Here is a 21,590-nt window from a genome sequence, read left to right as displayed (position 1 = left end):
ATTTCAATAGCTAGCAGCTATTTCTGGGAGTTAATTATAAGGTGTCAGCCTTATGAGTTCTGGTAATTTTACTTTAGTAACTTCAGATATGGAATTCTTGTGGTGCTGCAGTCAAAACATTGAGAACTAACAGCCTGGCCATGTTGTTTGAAGCTGCAGAGCGTCATTTTTGGAATGGATCGTGACACTTTCATCAAATCCACTGGTCTGCAAGACATTGGACTCTATTGAGCCCAGCAAATGAAAACAGTTTAGCATCTCTGGTATAGTCACTGAAGTTAACAATGGTGATAGGTAGGATTGAGATTTCCTGAATAGTCCAATTTTCCTACTAGCTTATCTAGTTACTTTTGCTACTTTTCCCCAGTTTAAATCAGATATGGGGGACTGTTGTGATGGAGACCTGCTTAGCACAATATCAATATAAACCAATGTGGCAGTTGGGAGGCCTGAAGAATTTTAGCATTCATATCTCATTAACATTTTGAACTGTGAGCCAGCCGGCAGGGAATACCTATCAGGGAAGGTGCCGCAGGATTTGCAAGAATGGATGGTAGCAGGCCAGAGCCCTTTCATGGAACCCGAAGAAGCACTCTGATACTGGGACAACTGCTCCAGCCCCGGTCCCTGGAATGATGGCAGGGCAAATAGCCCTGAAGAAAAATCATAGGGGTCATAAATATTGCATTTGAGAAAGAACACTTGTGTTATCTAGTTATAAAAATATTGTGCATGGGTAAAAAGGATTTTGACTGACAGTCGTGAATCATCCAATCAGAGAATGGAGAGTTCATTATCTTTCCGACCGGCTTAGGAGGGTGGAGTACCATGAAGATGGAGATGTTGGTTGATCAATGGTGAGGGTATGGGGATGGGTGGTTGGAGATCAAGCAATCCTGTGATGAATACTTCAGAAATATGGCCAACCGTACCCAGATGCCAGCTGGCAGCAACCACATTATCTTAAATTTGAAGCAAAATGCTGCGGATGCTGGAAATCATTAAATTTGACTTGTACTGTAAAACGGGAGGACTGAGTGTTTGGGAAGGGTGGGACGACAGAAAATCTTATGTAAGGGTTAATACAGAACAAGAACTAATAAGGACAGGCCCTAAGTAGATTAATAGGACAATAACCTCATGAAATAAACATGAGAATAAAACGCTACAAACCTCCAAGAAAGATCAAAAAATTGAGATCAGAAACAAAGGGAGAACTTAAAATGAATGTAACTGAAAAAAAATCAAAGACAATATGATGCTTTGTCCAGTCTTAGAACAGGGAGAGGATTACCAAAGAAAATTAAGATTCCTTAAATATGCAAATGGAGTTGAAACTGATTATGAATTAAAAATTGTTATTGCATTAACAGAAGACCTTAACACTCAACGTAGCAGGTGATATAAGAAAACTTATTGGAGCTAAATTTTCATCTGATGACCTTTCTTTGAGCCATAGCTCATGGGACATTCTACCATGAATAAAGGAGCAAGCACCATTAACACTGAGTCTCCGTCCAGTCTGCTGATAACATGTATTCTACAAAGAGCAGGTAAGATGTGGTAAAGCAAACTCACTCCAAAACAAGATGGGGATTTTGTCTTCTTCTATCTTTACACCAAACCCAAATTACTTCCAAATCACCCCCTCTATTTCTCATCTACGTGCCCTTGAGGAAAAATCAGTTGGAGCGTGTCGGGAAAACCAACCATGCATAATTGGTTCCCACCGAAATAACAAGCCACAACTGGTTTTAACCAGAATAACTGTTATGACCGGACACCAGCAGGTATCCCCAGTTGTCCAGATGGATTAATAGGGACATTGGAATCCTACTGGAACCAGCCGAGTTGCTTACTGGTTCAACTGTATAGAACTAAATAAGTGGCACTTGAGACGGTTGTGATTCCACTTGCCCAGTTGACATTGACTGTAACCATTTGAATCTTACTGGGACTGGTTGACTTCTGCTAAAACAAGTTGCCAGGCAAACTGGAATCAGTTGAATTAAATGGACCCAGTTGCCATGTAGCTGCTTCAATGACTCTTTGAACTTGGACATGTATCAGTTGAAGCCAGCTGGATTGACTTAAGTCAAAAGACTGCCTAAGCAATGCTTCCCAAAGGTGACATCATTTTTTCAAACTCATTCACGGGATGTGGGCTTTACTGGCTGGGCCAACATTTAATGCTCATCCCTAGGTGCCCATGAGAAGGTGGTAGTGAGCTATCTTCTTGAACCGCTGCAATCCATCCAAAAGCTCAGCATTAGTTTTCATAGGAATGCTGGTGATGCCCAGTTCTACCTCACCACCACCTCTTTGGACTCCTCTACTGTTGCTCACTTAACACACTGCTTCTCTGATACCTAGTACTGGATGAGCAGAAACTTCCTCCAATTAAATATTCAAAGACTGAAGCCATTGTTTTCAGTCCTTGCTCCAAATTCCATTCCCAACCTACCAACTCCATCCCTCTCCCTGGCAACAGTCTAAGATTAAACCAGACTGCTCACAACTTTATTGTCATATTTTGACTCTGAGATGAGCTTCTGACCACATATTCTTGCCATTACTAAAACTGTCTGTTTTCACTTCACAACATCACCTGACTTTGACACTGTCTCAGCTCATCTGCTGCTGAAACCCTCATTCATGCCTTTCTTATCTCCAGACTTGACTATTTCAATGCACTCTAGGTTGGTCCCCCACATCTACTTCAGTAAACTTGAGGCCATCCAAGTCTTAAATCACACCAAATCTGATCACTTAACACCCCTGGGATCACTGAACTACATAGCTCCTGGTCAAGCAGTGTTTTGATTTTAAAATTCTCATCCCTGTTTTGAAATTTCTTGATGGCCTGGCCCCTTCCTATCTCTGTAATTTCCCCAACCCTTCGAGTTACCTGCATTCATCTAATTCTGACCATCCCTGATTTTCATTGCTCTACCACTGGTGACCATGCCTTCAGTTGCCTAGGCCATAAGCTCTGGAAATTCCTCCCTGAGCCTCTCTCCCTTTCTAACTCACTTTCTTCATTTAAGACACTCCTTAAAACCTACCTCTTTGACCAAGCCGTTGGTCAATTGACTTAATATGACTCTTTACATGACTCAGTGTCATATTTTCTTACATAATTTTTTATATTATTTATTCGTTCTTGGGATGTGGGCTTTGCTGGCTAGGCCAGCATTTATTGCCCATCCCTCATTGCCCTTGAGGGCAATTAAGAGTCAACCACATTGCTGTGGGTCTGGAGTCACATGTAGGCCAGACCAGGTAAGGACGGCAGCTTTCCTCCCTTAAAGGGCATTGGTGAACCAGATGGATTCCTATGAAGTCCCTTAGGATGTTTTATTATATTAAAGGTGCTATATAAATATAAGCTGTTGTTGTTGCTGTTGTTGATGTAAATATATGTCCAGAATTGCTCGTTGCTAAGACGTACACAATGTGCATATAAAGGATCAGGAAGAAGATACAATGGATGGTTTTCAGGCCGTTTTTGGCTTGGTTTGCTCAATTACTTTTTTTTTGTTTTTGGCTGTTATTTATGCTCTCATGAGATTTTGTACAACTGTTTAGTTTTTTTACTTCCTCCTCCAGCATTATTACATGCTGCAGTGAATTTTTCTATGGGAAATACTCTCAGGTTTTTAATTATTATTTTCATTCCGGATAACTCAATTACCAGCAATTAAGCAGTGTGAAATAGTTCCTTCCTGCTAGGAATTTATATGAGTATAGCACATTACAATAAGTTTGATTTTCAAATTGTTTTCTAGCCATACGGCTGGCATTGAGATTGAACACCTGTTATAAAATGCCCCATTTCCATTGGGCAGAAATTTGTGCTCGGCAGGCGGGCATGCGCCTGATCTGCTCGAGTGTGAAATGATGCGCGTTGACGTCAGCCGAGCGTGCCGACCTCAACGCGCAGTTGCACAATAGCTCAGTTGGCTCCAGCACTGATAATTAAAAGTCCTGTTAAAACCATTAAGTTATCAACTAAATTAAACTTTTTGCTGCCCATCCAGTCAAATGGTTGGTGGGCAGGTGAAAAGGCCAAGTGGCCTTTGCCTTTTTTTGGAAACCTCATCCAGGGCGGGATGAGGTCTCCAAAATCATGTCAGGAGGGAACATGTTTTATTAAATATTTATTTTTTTGCTTCTTTTTATATATATATATGTCTTCATCTCCCTGAGGCAGCTCCATGTCTCAGGGAGATTATGCAGCGCTCACTTGCGTGCATGCGTGAAGTTTGCACTTAGCTGGCTTGCACTCCACATCCACCCGCCCCCCCCCCCCCCCCCCCCCCCCCCCCACCCCCCAACTTCGGTCAGTGCTGCTGCTTGCATTTCACACTGGGCCTTAATTGACCGGTTGGCACGAAATGGTGGAGCAGTGCAGATCGCGAGTGGTGGTTAGCTTCCCGACTGCGCCTGCCTGCTCCGGTCGAGCCAAGGGCAAAATTCTACCCATTGAAATTAAACTCTAACGCCAGTTTGGTGCCAGGGCAGCAAATGGAAGATCTACTGTATTTCTCTCAGAAAAGACTATAGCATGTCAATTAGAATGAAATACATTGTGCAGCTATATGTTTTTTGTTGCCTATTTTGCTCGCAGCATGCTCTCACAAGCAGCAATGAGACAAATGGCCTGCTAACCTATATTTTGCCAGTTTTGATTCAGGAAGGAATGCTAAACCAGGGCCTCAAAACTAATAGATGCAGGGTTTAGCTCTCTAGCACCAATGAACCAAAAATGGAGGTTGATCCACCTCCAGCCACTTCTGCATGGCCTGTGTGTTGTGCCAAGCTTGTAAGGATGCTAGCATGGGCATGTCATGTAGGCACCATCTGAATGCAGAGCTGGTAGATTGTGACATCACTCAATGTCTACCACTGATTAGTTGCCTGACCTCACACATTGAGCTACACAAGGGATCCTATCCTCTCTATTTAAAGACATCAGCCTTGGACTTTCAGCTGGGGTGTCTTTGACCCACTCTTACTGGTACAGAGTGAGTGGAAATATTGTATTATGTGTTATTGAGGAGTTCTGGAAAATTTATGGAGGCAGAAGGGGGTGATGGTGAGCTTTTCCTAGGAGTTCAGTGGAGTTTGGAGACTTGCCAGCAGAAAGTCTGCTTTCACTCATGAGAGCTAGAGTTGCAATCCCTCTTGGGTTGCTGCACATACAGCAGAGAGGAGAAGGTGTGTAGAGGGAGGAGGAGGAGGGCTCTCAATAGAAGGCCACACCTACCGAGATTTACAGGAAACACTTCTTCTGCTTTCACCTGAGCTGGGAGTGGTGCCTGAGGCAGTTGGGGTGGTCACTGAACTGTGCCACCACCTATAAACATGACCTGCAGGTCATGACCTGCATGGAGCAGGGCAAGGGCGTGCTTCCAGTGACTGTCAAGATCATCATCGCCCTCAATTTCTCTGCAAGCAGATCCTTCCAGGGTGTTGAGGGTGTTCATGTCCCTTTTGACAGCATCCTTAAAATGGAGCTTTGGCTGCCCTGCTAGTCTCATGGGCTACCTCATCATTATCATATCCTGGGGGATGCCACCATCTTCCATCCTGTGCATATGCCTAAACCAGCGAAGCCTTCTTTGCTTGATTAACGCTAGCATGCTTAGCACACTTGCTCTAGAAAGGAGTGCTTCATTGGTGACTTTGTCTTTTCATGTAATGCCAAGGATGTGTCACAGACACTGGAGCTGGAAGCTATTGAAATTTTATCTTGGTAGGTGTAGGTTGTCCAGGCTTCACTGCCATACAGTAATGTGCTAAAGATGTAGGCCTCATAGATAAATATTTTGGTCCTGTGGGTCCATTTGTTGCTTGCCTGTTTTGTTAGTCAGCCAAAGTTGATGGCTGCCTTTCCAATGCGTGAGCTGAGCACTTTGTCAAGAGACGTGTTGTCTGTCACCGTAGATCCAAGGTAGCAGAATTTGCTGATTGCTTCCAATAGTCAGTTGTCAAGTCTGATCACAGGCGGTGACACAACACCTTGCTCCATAACTACTGTTTTCTTGATACTGGTGGTGAGGGAGAATATGACACAATTATTGGATAAATGATCCCTGGCCTTTGCAGCTTATCTTTTGCCTGGGCAACTAGTGCAGCAGCATCAGAAAACAGGAGTTCTCTGATCAGGACATGCTGTGCTTTTGACTTGGCTTTCAGTCTTTATAGGTTGAGGAGTTTCCCATCTGATCGTGTATGGAGGCACATTCCTTTCATGTCGGCACTGAAAGCATAGGTTAATAGGAATGAGAAAAAGATACCTAATAGATTAGGGAATAAGACACAGCCCTGTTTCACCCAATAATTAATCATAAAACTGTCAGAGGTAGTGCTGTTGAACTGAATAGTGCTGTGTATGGTATGACGGAAGGACAGTATGCAACTGTGAAGCTTGGGAAGATTGAAACAGCCAATTTTCTCTAGTTTTAAAATAAGTAAGCCTAAATTAAGGCAAATATGAGAGTATGAAAGAGAATTAGCTAAAGTGAATGGCAAATTAGGGTTAAGAGATAGGTCGTTAGAGATGCAGTGACAGACATTTAAGGGGTATTTCAGAATACACAGATGCATTCCAACGAGAAAGAAAAATTCCAAGGGCAGCACCCACCATCCATGGTTAGCTAAAAAAGTTAACAATGTATCAATCTTAAAGAAAAAGCATTTAATTGCACGAAGATGGGTGCAGGTCAGATGATTGGACAGAATATAAAAAACAGCAAAGAATGACAAAAGATTGAAAAGGAAGGGAAAGTTAGTGTACGTGAGAAGGCTAGCTAGAAATGTGAAGATAAAAATAAAAGAGCTAACAAAGTGGGTATTGGTCCTATAGAAAGTGAGTCTGGAATTAATAATGGAAAATAAGGAGATGACGGATGAATTAAACAGGTATTTTGCATCAGTCTTCATTATAGGGGATACAAGTAACATCCCAGAACTAGCTGTCAATCAGGAAATGGGAGGGAGGAAGGAACTCAAGAAAGCTACAATCACTGGAGAAGTCGTACTAAGCAAATTACTGGAGATGTGGGCTGACAAGTCCCAGGTCCTAATGGACATCATCCTAGGGTCTTAAAAGAAGTGGCTAGTGAGATAGTTGATGTGTTGGTTTTAATTTTCCAAAATTCCCTAGATTCGAGGATGGCTCCATTAGATTGGAAAATAGTGAATGTAACTCCTTTACTCAATAAGGGAGAGAGACAGAGAGCAGGAAACTCCAGGCCAGTTAACATAACATCTATCATAGGGAAAATATTAGAAGCAATTATTAAAGACATTATAGCAGGACACTTAGAAAAATTCAAGGTAATTAAGCAGAGTCAACATGGTTTTGTGAAAGGGAAATCATGGCCAGGACTTTTACCTTGTCGGGCAGCCTCGCTGGGCAGGTCTGGCAGTGGTCACAAAGCCAACCGCTGCCCACGATCGGGTCCTAACATCGCTTTCATGCTTGCTGGCTAATTAACAGCCAGGGAGCTGAAGATTTAAAAACACACAAAAAACTTTACCACTGTTAAAAACGTCCCCTCATGTGACTCTGTCACATGAGCAGGGACATGTTATGAATGAAGTTTAAAAATTTTAATTTAATTTTTAATTTCTGTTGAAAACTCCATGGCCTGAGGATGAGGTTTCCTAAAAAATCCAAATGCCACTTGGTCTTTTCGCCTACCCGCCAAACGTAAGGTTGGATGGGCAGCGAAAAATGTCATTCAATTAATTGCCTTAATAGGCCTCTTTCTTGTTGGCAGGCGTGCTGCCGACTCCCACGCATGCCAACTGACCAAAATATCACCCGAGTGCGTAATGACATCCGGACATTTGCGTGACATCATAGCACGTCATTTTACTTTGAGCAGTTCAGGTGCATGCCTGCCCATTCAATGCAAATTTCTGCTCCACGTTTAACCAATTTATTGGAGTTGTTTGAAGAAATAATATGTGCTGTGGATAAAGGGGAACTGGTGGATGTAGTGTACTTAGATTTCCACATGGCACTTGATAAGGTGACACATGGAAGATTATTACTGAAAGCTTATGGCATAGATGGTAACATGTTAGCATGGATAGAAGATTGGCTCGCTAACAGGAAACAGAGTATGCATAGATGAGTCATTTGCTAGTTGGCAAGATGTAATGTGTGGTGTGCCATAGGGATCAGCGCTGGGGCCTCAACTTTTTACAATTTATATAAATGATTTGGATGAAGGGTCTGAAGGTATGTTTACTAAATTTGCTGATGACACTAAGAAAGGTAGGAAAGTAAGTTGTGAAGTGGATATAAGGAGGTTACAAAGGGATAGATAGGTTGAGTGGGCAAAAATCTGGCAAATGGAATATAATGTGGAAAAAATGTGAAATTTTCCATTTTGTCAGGAAGACTAAAAAAGCTGCATATTATCTAAATGGTGAGAGATCGCAAAGCTCTGAAATGCAGAGGGATCTGGGTGACCTAGTGCATGAATCGCAAAAAAGTTAGTATACAGGCACAGTAAGTAATTAGGAAAGCTAACAGAATGTTATCATTTATTGCAAGGGGAATTGAATACAAAAGTATGAAGGTCATACAGAGCACTAGTGAGACCATGTCTGGAGTACTGTGTACTGTATTGGTCATCCTATTTAAGGAAAGATGTAAATGTGTTGGAAGCAGTTCAGACAAGGTTTACTCAACTAATACCTGGAATGGTGGGAGGCTTGTCTTATGAGGAAAGATTGGACACGCTAGGCTTGTATGTACTGGAGTTTAAAAGAGTAAGAGGTGACGATTGAAATGTATAAGATCCTGAGGGGACTGACAGTATGGATGTGGAAAGCATGTTTCCTTTTGTGGGAGAATCTAGAACTAGGGAGCGAATTTTCCTTGCCCACTGGCATCAGGCATGTTTGGTGGCATGAGCAGACAATATAATGAGAATGCCAAAAATCAATTTCATGACATTGTGAAAACAATTTGAAATTGTCTGCTCTGCCCGTCAATGTGAAAGGTCTGGGTGTGAAGAGTGCTAGACAGGTCAAGTCTTTTGGAGATTATCAAGTCAAGTTGGTGTCAGTGGCCAGATCTCAGATGGCAACATGATAACTTGTGCCGATGTCTGTCTGGAAAGAAGGTGTTAGTGTTAGCAAAGTTTATGCTGTTCAGGTTTCTCCCCACCAAACCCCTTTGCCAAGTATCTATACTGAAAATTGATATAGCTTTACTTAGTACATAGCTTAAGATATGAATGAAATGCACTGTCCTTCACCATTTGACAACTCATCAACAAAGCTTGCAGTGTGTACCATCTACAAGATGCTGTGAAGCAACTCACCAAAGACCCTTCAACAGCACCTTCCAAACCTGTGACCTGCGCCATCTAGAAGGACAAGGGCAGCAGATAGATATGAACACCATCACCTGCAAGTCCCCCTCCAAGTCACTCACCATCCTGACTTGGGAATATATTGCTGTTCCTTCACTGTCGCTGTGCCAAAATTCTGGAACTCACTCCCTAACAGCTTGTGTTACCTACACCAGATGCACTGCATTGATTCAGGAAGGCGGCCAACCACCGCCTTCTCAAGGGCAATTCAGGGTGGGCAATAAATGCTGGCCCAGCCAGCGAAGCCCACATCCTGTAAATGAATAAATAAAACCCAGTGGCAAGTGGGGATTTGCCATGCAGGGAATACGACAAGCAAACCTGTGCAGGGTTGCTTGGAGGCTCCCAGGGGGCCCCTCATTCAAAGCCACTCAGTGCCTGATATGGGACCCAACATTGGGAAGATAGGGTTTGCTGAGGATCAGCCCCTCCCCCTCCACCACCCTTGCTGCCGACCTCTCCCCACCCTCCCCTGCGACTCCCCACCCACTACCATTCATTTCTGGCCTGGGATCCAGCGACCCTGGCCGTGGTAGTTATCATACCAGCAGCAGCCATTGCCTCCAATAGAGCTGCCGGCCTCAGATTGACCTTCAGCTCTCAGTTGCTGAAGGTCCTTGATCCCAGGAAAGACCTGCTACTGGCCTGTCAAGTGCCTGAGTGGAACAAGATGCTGCGGGCTTTCCTGTAAACAGGCGATGGGGTTCTTGCCAGCTTTCCAGCTGGCGTCCAAAACTCAAGTCACTTCCACAAGATCCCACTCAACGGGTAGAATCATTCCAGATTTGCACTAAATGCAGTAGTGGGCAGGAGACAGGGCGTTTTACCCATCAGCTGCAATGGCGAATTTTTGCACCATATTGTGCCATTCCCACCTTATTAATTATGCAGCCACAGGAAACATGGTGTCTCGCTGGTGGGCGGCCTCCAATTTTCCATCGTGCCATAGCCTTGCCGCCTCCTCACGCAGGGCTCCCTATTTAAACTGCAGCTGTGAGCACCGTTCTCAATGCTTGCAGCCCAGGAGGGCACGGTGAAGACATGGCCCCAAAAGCCAAGAAAAATGCAGGCTACCCAATTCAGTGATGCATCCCTGGAATGACTCCTGGACACTGTGGCGGCCTGCTGCAATGTCCTCTACCCCCATTCTGCCTCCAGGAGGCTCATCAGTCTCACCGCTCTGGCTTGAAAGGAAGTGGTCAGTGCAAATGCTTTACACAAATGGTCGGCCATCCAATGCAGAAAACAGACAAATGATGTCATCTGTGCTGCCAGGGTAAGGCAACCATCTCATCACTCTAAACTCACACGACCATCACATATTCATTGGCATCTCACTCACTGCCAGCTCAAGAGGCATCACCATTCACTCTCTCACACAAACCCTAACATCATCATCTAGCCTCATCTCCTCTGGAGACTGCCTCTTCAGCCCTCACCATCTTGAGGCCACTTGCACAGATCAACATGCACCACACCACCCCCGCCGCCCCCCCCTCCACCACCCCCACAGACACCCTGGGATACCCTCCTTCCCCAGAACAGCCCTCACCCTGCAGCCTCTTCCCTTCCCTGAGGCCACTTTTCCCCCTTCCCCAATCAAGCCCTAGCCCTGCAGCCATTGAAAAGGTTAAGATATGAATGAAATGCACTGTCCTTCACCATTTAACAACTCATCAACAAAGCTTGCAGTGTGTACCATCTACAAGATGCTGTGAAGCAACTCACCAAGGTTCCTTCCAAACCTGTGACCTGCGCCATCTAGAAGGACAAGGGCAGCAGATAGATATGAACACCATCACCTGCAAGTTCCCCTCCAAGTCACTCACCATCCTGACTTGGGAATATATCGCTGTTCCTTCACTGTCGCTGTGCCAAAATTCTGGAACTCACTCTCTAACAGTGTGTGTTACCTACACCAGATGCTTTACCCTGTCTGTTAGGTAGAGATCTGCCTTTGAGCCCCCGCTAAAAGTGCTGTGGTGCTGTCTGTGAAGCCTGGCGCTGATGGTTGTGAGTGCTGCCCGAAACAATGTAGGAAAACAAAATTTGAAGCACAGAGTGAAGTATGGCTCATCAGGTGCATGTCACTTGTGTACAGTTGTGAAACATGTTGGCGTGCAATCAAGTCAACGTGCCCGGACGATCCAGCGTGGGGGGTGATTCTGGCAAGCAGGGCTTATAATTAGATCCATACACATTAATATGCCGTTCCTGATGTGCGGCGGTAGGAAACGTGGCCCACCATTGATGGGCAGAGCGGAGGATCGCAAACTGCTTTCTTGACGGCACAAAACCAGTTTTTGGCCTTCTTCCCCAAATGTTCGCTCATGCCCAAAGCCAACCGGGGCAGAAGATTCTGGCCAATGTCTTCAGATTTCCTCTATATGTAAATCTTCTACAAAATACTGACTTGATATCAAAGCAAAGAATAGCTTTTAAACATGTACGGATCATTCATGACTTTTTGCGAACTTTAAAGTGTTTTACCAGTGACTCTGTTCATCTGACATGAAAACCATCCTGCAGCTGTACACAGCAAACAGCATTCTGTATTTCATTTAAATTATTGATGTTCCACCTAAATTGATTTGTTCCTGCAAAGCTCAACCACAAATTTTATACGATTAAGCCAGTCAAAAATATTACAGCCACTTCTACCTGTTGTATCACGCAGTTCAGTGACGTATATGTTATGAGCCCGCAGTGTCAGCAAGGAGCCACCCCTGCCAGTGGCACATAGTGGGAATTTATATACATGCTTACTCACATTCTCAAATTTAAAATATTTGCACTGACTGTGAGGGAAAATGTATCAGGATTAAGTGTCAAGGAGTTGGGAGCAGTATATTAGCATATATTGAGGATTGTTTAATGGACAAAAAGCAAAGAGTAGGCATGAAGGGGGCATTTTCAAGCTGGCAGGTTGTGACTAGTGGAGTGCCACAAGGATCAGTGCTGGGACCTCAGCTATTTGCAATCTATATTACTGACTTAGATGAAGAGACAGAGAGCAATGCATCTAAGTTTGCTGATGATACAAAGCTAGGTGGGATGTTAGCTGTGAGGATAATACAGAGAAGTTGCAACAACTGAGTGGACAACAAAATGCCAGATGGAGCACGTTATGGGGAAAAGTGGTCGGAAGAATAGAAAAGTGGAATATTTTTTAAAAGGTGTGAAACCTGTGATTGATGATGTTCAGAGAAACTTAGGTGTACTTGTACAAGGAACTCAGAAAGCTAGTGTACAGCAAGCGATTTGGAAGGAAAATGGCATGTTGACCTTTATTGCAAGGGGATTGGAATACAAGAATAAATATAAGTTTTGTTACAATTGCACAGGGCTTTGGTGAAACCACACCTCGAATGATGTATGCAGTTTTGGTTTCCATATTTAAGCAAGGATATACTTGCATTGAAGGCAGGACAGCAAAGGTTCACTTGATTAGTCCAAGGGATTAGAGGGTTGTCCTATGATGAAACACTGATTAAATTGGGCCTATCTTCTCTGGAATTTAAAGAAGTGAGAGGTGATCTCTTTGAAACACAAAAGATTCTGAAGGGTGCTAACAAGATAGACACTGAGAGGTTGTTTCTTCTACCTGGGGAACCTAAAACACGGGGGAGCAGTTTCTGGATAAGGTGACTATCATGAGATGAGGAGAAATTTTTGAGTTTGTGAATCTTCAGAATTCTCCACTCCAGAAGGATGGATAATCCCATCGTTGAATACGTTAAAGGCTGGAATAGGCAGTTTTTTGGACTTTCAGGGCATCAATGGATATGGGGAATGGACACGAAAGTATAGTTGAAGGCCAAGACCAAGATCGTGATTGTATTGAATGGAGGAGCAGGTTCAATGGGCTATATAGTCCACTCCTGCTCCTATCCCTGGTATTCTTGTGTAGATATCAGATTTGGAACAAATCATTTTTCACCTTAGTGGGGATGAGTTTCCTTGCAACTTCTCCTGAAGTTTTGTCATGATCTTAATGAGAGGTCTTTGAAAATCCTGGCACAATTAGGGTGGACAATTGGGAGAACCCACAGGAAATTTCAAATCTGGTATATTTATCACATGTGCAAATGGAGGGCAGCTTAGCTAACTGAGTGAAGACTTGGAGCCTGGTGAGAAGAGGAGTTTTAAGTGTTAATTTTGTTCTTAAATTTTGCTTTTAAAATCTAATCCAGTTTCTAACTAGCTGTGGCTGGAGAGTACTATGAAAGCAGGCTGAGTTCATTCTTTCTTGCAGTTTAGACAGGTTAACTCTTTTGGAGTTAAAACAATTAAACTAAATTAACAAAATAGGGGATAAATCAAGCACAGCCCCTAATTCAGGTCAGCTGTAAAACTAAGGACAAAGTTTAATGGAAACTTAAAAACATTAAACCAAAATGTGATTAAAGGGATCAATAAAACACCCCAGTCCCCACGGTGCCCACTGAGCATGGAAGGCCTCGAGAGTGCCGGCAGACACCGCGTGCTCCCTCTCCAGGGACACCCGGCCGCGAACGTAGCCGTGGAAGTTTAGACAGGGTAAACTCACTCTCAGCTGTAGGAGCTGATTGGTAATTAGCTAACTGGTTGAATCTGGTTACTGTAGCCCCAGTTCAGTTTACTATAAATTCAAAGTTCTTTACTGCAGCCTTGGTGAATGGAGTGCAGCTGAACTAACTGAGTGAAGGCTTGGAGTTTGGTGAGAGGGGTAAAGGAGGTGTTCATTTCTATTTTTTATCCTTCTCACCCCATAGGAATTGGTTCTTGATCTATTACAGGGAAAGGGGCTAGCTTTATGGTGAGTATCTGGTAAGTGGGTATGTTCTATTCTATCCCTAAGGTCTAAAATAGTATATAAATTGATGGTAACTTAAATAACATATATAAGAAAGCAAAATAAATAAATGATTAGTATAATTAAGTCAACTGGATGCTTTATACTAGGAGGCAGCCACTCTAGTTAGGATAGGATCAGTGGTCAGGGACAGGAGGGTGTTACTGTGATTGAGGCAGGTAAGGGGGCCCAGAGGGCAGGATTGCAGGAATGTGGGCCTCTGCAAGTGTCCAATAGGTTTGATGTTCTCTCAGCTTGTTTGGGTGAGAGCAAGGGCTGCAGGGTGGATGAACAAATGACCATGGCACCAGGGTACAGGAAACCATTCAAGTGCGGGGAGCGAAAAGGAATGTAGTGGTAGTAGGGGACAGTATAATGAGTAGGATTGACACTGTTCTCTGGCCAAGACCGAGAGTCCAGATGGCTGTGTTGCCTGCCCGGTGCCAGGGTTCAGGACATCTGCTCAGGGCTGTAGAGGAACTTGCAGTGTGAGGGGGAGAATCCAGTGGTCTTAGTCTATGTAGGTAGCAATGACATAGGCAGGATGAGGAAAGAGGCTCTGCATGGTCAGTATGATGAGCTAGGCACCAAATTAAAAAGCAGAACCTTAAAGGTAATAATTTCTGGATTATTACCTGAGACATGTGCAAGTTGACATAGGGCAAATAAGATTATAGAAATGAATGCGTGGCTCAAAGATGGTGTTGGAGAAGTGGGTCCCGGTTTGTGGGGCACTGGCACCAGTACTGGGGAGAGTGAGATCTGTACCATTGGGATGGTTTAGACCTGAACTGTGCTGGGGCTGGTGTCCTTGTGACATAACTAGGGAAGTAGAGAGGGTTTTAAATGGAATAGTGAGGGCAAGGGATAAAATTTAGAAAGATGTTGTGAATCAATGAGTTGAGACAAGGCAAGTCCACCATCTACAAGGCACAAGTCAGGAGTGCCTTGTAGATGGCTTGTAGAATACTCTGCACTTGCCTGAATGAGTGCAGCTCCAACAACACTCAAGAAGCTGAACACCATCCAAGACAAAGCAGCCTGCTTGATTGGCACCACATTCACAAACATTCACCCCCTTCATCATGGAGTGGCATCAGTGTGTATCATCTACACGATGCACTGTAGAAACTCTCTAAGGCTTCTTAGGCAGTACCTTCCAAACCCATGACCACTACCATCTAGGACAAGGGCAGTAGATACATGGGAACACCATCACCTGGAAATTCTTCCCCTCCAAGTCACTCGCCATCCTGACTTGGAAATATATCGCAGTTCCTTCACTGTCACTGGGTCAAAATCCTGGAACTCCCTCCCTAACAGCACTGTGGGTGTACTTACACCACATGGACTGCAGCTGTTCAAGAAGGCAGCTCACCACCACCTTCTCAAGGGCAATTAGGGATGGGCAATAAATGCTGGCCTAGCCAACGATACTTACATCCAGTAAATAAATTAAAGTAAAATTATCGGTTGTAATTGTAGGAAATACATGCTGTGTAGTTTTTGGAAGTTTTACTGTTTTTCAATTTCAGATGACACCATTGGTCTTTGAACTTAAAGAGCATACAGGAAATTAATAGTTTTCAATTGTTTTGTAAGTTTTCTGTATTTATGGTGTGAGGCTGAGTGCAGTAAAGGAGGTGCGAGGATATTAAGCCGTATTTTGGCAATGATACCTTTGCTACATAAGATAATTACAGATGGGGAAGGCCAGTTAAAATGCCTTAATTCATTGTTTCAGACAGCTGACAGTGGGAGTTTGGCCAAGTTGACAAATCACACTCTAAAATGATAGTGGGGGTCACTTTGAACTCTTGGACAACGATAATAACATAGATAAAAACAAAAAACTGCGGATGCTGGAAATCCAAAACAAAAACAGAATTACCTGGAAAAACTCAGCAGGTCTGGCAGCATCGGCGGAGAAGAAAAGAGTTGACGTTTCGAGTCCTCATGACCCTTCGACAGAACTGCTGAGTTTTTCCAGGTAATTCTGTTTTTGTTTTGGACAATTATAACGTTTGATCCAGGATCTTGAGCGTCTGCAGTTATCAGGCCAAGCAATGCCACCAGAGGAGATGAGTTAACAAGCTGGCAATTTCCTACCAGCAATTTGTAAGAGGGAAGTGGCCACATCTTGAATATTCCCTTTATTCAGCCACCACATCCAGTCACAACAGTGCTCTAGCTAACATTTTGTCCAACCCCAGCATTAGTTACTCATGGGTCTGCTGTAAATTGTTAAACTCCCTTTTATAGTCACTGTAAGTTCAACCATTTCTTGCTGTTATTGGGATCATGTGACTGTACAGACGAATCAGTCCTCTGTGTGGAGAATCTTAGGTATGGAGTTTTTTAGCCTTGGTCTTGAAACAAGCATATAGCCTCACCAGGTGTTTGTAAATAAAGTTTATTGTTTCTTACAAGCAACCCATCCTGCAACGAAGTTTTTTACAATTGGTGATGAGGATAAATAGCAGCAATGCAGCACCTCACCTCGCAACTGTGAGTATTTTGATTTTGTTAAGGGAAGAAAGGATAGAATTAAATTCACCAGCAATGCCTCTCTTTGGTAGAATTGACTCGTACGCCTCATCCATTAAGGACTGGAGTCAAGAGCGATTAGGTTTCTACTTTGTAGCTAACGAAATAACAGCAGAGGAGAAACAGAAGGTAATTCTCCTAAGTGTCTGTGAGAGCAAAATTTATAACCTAATACGTAGCTTGATGGCTCTGAACACACCAAATTCCAGATCCTTCACCAAGCTAGTAGGCTTCGTGAAGGGACATTTTCAGCCCAAACCCTTGATGATCATGCAAAGGTTCATGTTTAACTCTCGAGTAAAGGCCCTCGGTGAGTGGATCGCAATGTACATCACGAAGTTAAAACAGTTAATGCAGCACTGTGACTTCGGTGATACTTTAAAGGGCGTTGTGAGATTGTTTGGTTTGTGGCATAAATGAAGATGCCATTCAGCACCGTTTGCTTGAAGAAGTTGAGATAGACCTGAAGCGCACCATGGAGATAGTGCTAGGGATGGAGAGCACCGAGAGTGACTCACTGGCTTTGTAGAGTGTGCAACGTGGTGCCGTTTTGCAGCTAGGGCGAGAACCTGCTGTCTGGCATGGTGCGAAGATCAGGGAGGTTACAGTGAAATGGTACACGGTCCCTACCACTAGAAAAACAAAAAGAAATGCTGGAAGCAGCTCACCAGTAACCCAGAAATTAAAGTGTTTCTGTTGTGGGGGAAATCATGCACCCGAAGTCTGTAAATTTAAAGAGGCAGAATGCCACTACTGCCACAAAAAAGGGCATGTACATCAGGTCAAGTTAAATGAAGTGCACAATATAGATGAGTCAGAAGTTACTGAGGCTGACATTTATTCCCTACACAATCTGAAGGCCAAGAAAACTGAACCAATCACTGTTACACTTCAAGTAAATGGAAAGCCTCTGCTCATGGACACAGGAGCATCGACCACAGTGGTGGGAGAACACATCTTTAAATACCTCAGAGAAGGTATCTAGCCATTGAGTTTGGAGAAAACTGCTGCTCAGTTAAAAACATATACAGGAGAAGCAATGCAGATGAAAGGCATCACCTCTGTACCTGTATCAGACAGACAACAGACAGCTTAGCTGCCAATAACTGTTGCAGCAGGAGAAAGACCTAGCCTTCTGGGCCGTGATTGGTTGAAAGAAATCAAACTAAACTGGTCAGAAATTTTTCAGGCCAGGACAAGAGGAATTCCTGAGTTGCTGAAAAAGTATGATAAGAGTACTCTGAGATGAATTGGGTAAAATCAAAGGTCTACAAGCTAAAATATACTTGGACCCTGAAGCAACACCCCGGCTTTTTAAGGCAAGACCTGGGCCTTATGCTCTAAAAGAAAAGGCAGATGTGGAATTATGTCCTTTGGAGAAGTTAGGAATAATCCAGCTGGTCCAGTTTTCAGAATAGGCAGCACCCATATTCCCTGTGCTAAAACCGGACTTTAACATTCACATCTGTGACGATTATAAATTAACGGTAAACAAGGCTGTGAAATTAGACAAATGCCCAATTCCAATGTTTGAAGATTTGAATGCTAAACTTGCAGGAGGAAGAGCCTATACTAAACTGGATATGAGCCATGCGTGTCAACAGCTTGAGCTAGACAACACATCAAGAAGTTATGTCACCAAAAAAACACAAAAGTGGCCATACCAATATACACGCCTACCCTTTGGGGTGTCCTCTGCCCGTGTGATTTTTCCAGAGAACCATGGAAAGCCTACTACAAGGATTCCCCTGAGTTATAGTGTACCTGGACGACATCCTAATCACAGGATCCACAGAAGCAGAACATGTGGAAAACCTGAAGGAGGTTCTGAAGAGATTTTTAGAGGTTGCCGTTTGTTTAAAAAAAGAAAAGTGCACCTTTCAAGCAAAGAAATTTGCATTTCTGAGTCATTGCGTGGATTCCCAAGGGTTGCAACCATTAGAGGAGAAAGCCAGGGTAATCAAGGAAGAACCCTTTCCTACCAACATCACTGAGCCCGTCTTTTTTGGGCATGGTAAATTATTACATTCGATTTTTGCCTGAACAATCAACAGTAGTCCCTTTACACTTATTATTGAAGAAGAACTATAGATAGTCTTGGAGGAAACAGCAAGAGGAAGCCTTCACAAGAGACAAGAAACTTTTACACTCATCGTGTCTGCTAGTGCACTATGACCCATCAAAGTCTTTGATACTCACTTGTAATGCATCTCCCTATGGAATGGGTGCAGTATTGTCACACAAGGTGGAGGATGGATCTGAAAGACCAAGAGGATATGCAGCCGAGAAAGGTTTCTTACAAATTGAAAAAGAGGGCTTATCTACCGCATTTGAAGTAAAGAAGTTCCATCAATATTTGTACGATGGACACTTCACCATAATGTCAAATCACAAACCACTATTAGGGTTAATAAAGGCAAAGTACTGCAGATGCTGGAAATCTGAAATGAAAACAAAAAATGCTGGAACAACTCAGCTGGTCTGACAGCATCTGTGGAGAGAAAGACAGAGATAATGTTTCGAGTCCATATGACTTCTTCAGATCTAAAGGGATGTTTTTTGTTTTTGTTTCAGATTCCCAGCATCTGCAGTATTTTGCCTTTATTTTAGTGTTTAATTCACTGCCACCTCTCTTCCAGGAATGCCCACCTTGAGAAAGTACTGCTCTTCTCTCTGACAGGATTTCTGCTTGTCTCTTTTGCCCTGTTCACCTTCATTGCTTTCCATTTCCCTCTTGGTGTTTGACACAATGTTTCTCTCCTTTGCCTCCACCTATCGCTGGCCTTTTATCCAGCTTCACCGGTTCCACCCCTCTTAATCAGTATATATTTCACCACATCTCTACCTCCTTTTAGATCTGAAGAAGAGTCATACGTACTCGAAGCATTATCTCTGTCTCTTGCTCCACAGATACTGTCAGACCTGCTGAGTTTTTCCAGCATTTTTTGTTTTCGTTCCACTTTTAGGGTTGTTTAGTGAAGATAAGGAAATCCCACTGATATGCCTCTGCTAAAATTCAGGGTGGGCTTTAATTTACTCAGTGTACGTGTAGACTTTTGTGCACCATCCGAGTGTACATATAGCAAATGCAGATGCGCTCAGTCATCTCCCTTTGCCTGATAGTATTACACAAGTACCAGTACGTCAGGAGGTAGTACTTATGTTGAATTTCTTGGACTCCTCATCAATCTGTGTGAGACAGATAAAGAATTGGACAAATCAGGATCCAATTTTAGCAAGAGTCCATGGACAAGTTTTACAAGGATGGTCATTTTTTTATTGATTCTTGGGATGTGGGATTCTCTGGCTGGGCCAGCATTTATTGCCCATCCCTAGTTGCCCTTGAGAAGGTGGTGGTGAGCTGCCTTCTTGAACCGCTGCAGTCCATGTGGTGTATGTGCACCCACAGTGTTGTTAGGAAGTCAGTTCCAGGATTTTGACCCAGCGACAATGAAGGAACGGTGATATATTTCCAAGTCAGGATGGTGAGTGACTTGGAGGGGAACTTCCAGGTGGCGGTGTTCCCATCTATCTGCTGCCTTTGTCCTTCTAGTAGTCATACTAGTAGTCATGGGTTCAGAAGGTGCTGTTGAAGGAGCCTTAGTGAATTCCTGCAGTGCATCTTGTAGACTGCTGATATTGAGCATTGGTGGTGGAAGGAGTGAATGTTTGTAGGTGTGGTGCCAATCAAGTGGACTGCTTTGTCCTGGATGGTGCCAAGCTTCTTGACTGTTGTTCGAGCTGCACTCACCCAGGCAAGTGGGGAGTATTCCATCACACTCCTGACTTGTGCCCTGTAGCTGGCGGACAGGCTTTTGGGGAGTCAAGAACTGAGTTACTCATCACATGATTCCTAGCCTCTGACCTGACCTTGTAGCCACAGTATTCCATGGCTGGTCCAGTTCAGTTTCTGGTCAATGGTAACCCCCAGGATGTTGATAATGGGGGATTCAGTGATGGTAATGCCATTGAACATCAAGGGGCAATGGTTGGATTCTTTCTTGTTGGAGATGGTCACTGATTGACACTTCTGGGGAACAAATGTTACTTGCCACTTGTCAGCCCAAGCCTGGATATTGTCTAGGTTTTGCTGCATTTGGACATGGACTGACTGCTTCCGTATCTGAGAAGTTGCAAATGGTGCTGAACATTATGCAATCATCAGTGGACATCCCCACTTCTGACCTTATGATGGAAGGAAGGTTATTGATGAAGCAGCTGAAGATGGTTGGGCCGAGGACACTACCCTGAGGAACTCCTGCAGTGATGTCCTAGAGCTGAGATGACTGACCTCCAACAACCACAACCATCTTCCTTTGTGCTAGGTATGACTCCAACCAGCAGAGAGTTATCCCCCTGATTCGCATTTACTTCAATTTTGCTAGGGCTCCTTGATGCCACACTCTGTCAAATGCTGCCTTGATGTCAAGGGCAGTCACTCTCACCTCACCTCTGGAGTTCAGCTCTTTGGTCCATGTTTGAACCAAGGCTGTAATGAGGTCTGGAGCTGAGTGGCCCTGGTTGAATCCAAACTGGGCATCAGTGAGCAGGTTATTGCTAAGCAAGTGCCACTTGATCACACTGTTGATGACTCATTCCATTACTTTACTGATGATTGAGAGTAGACTCATGGGCCGGTAATTGGCATGGTTGGATTTGTCCTGCTTCTTGTGTACAGGACATACCTGGGCAATTTTCCAAATAGCCGGGTAGATAAAAACAAAAAAACTGCGGATGCTGGAAATCCAAAACAAAAACAGAATTACCTGGAAAAACTCAGCAGGTCTGGCAGCATCGGCGGAGAAGAA

This window comes from Carcharodon carcharias, chromosome 1 (assembly GCF_017639515.1).
Source record: "Carcharodon carcharias isolate sCarCar2 chromosome 1, sCarCar2.pri, whole genome shotgun sequence".
NCBI classification, from domain to species: Eukaryota; Metazoa; Chordata; class Chondrichthyes; order Lamniformes; family Lamnidae; genus Carcharodon; species Carcharodon carcharias.
The sequence above is the reverse complement of the archived record's forward strand: the minus strand, read 5'-3'. Positions refer to the sequence as shown.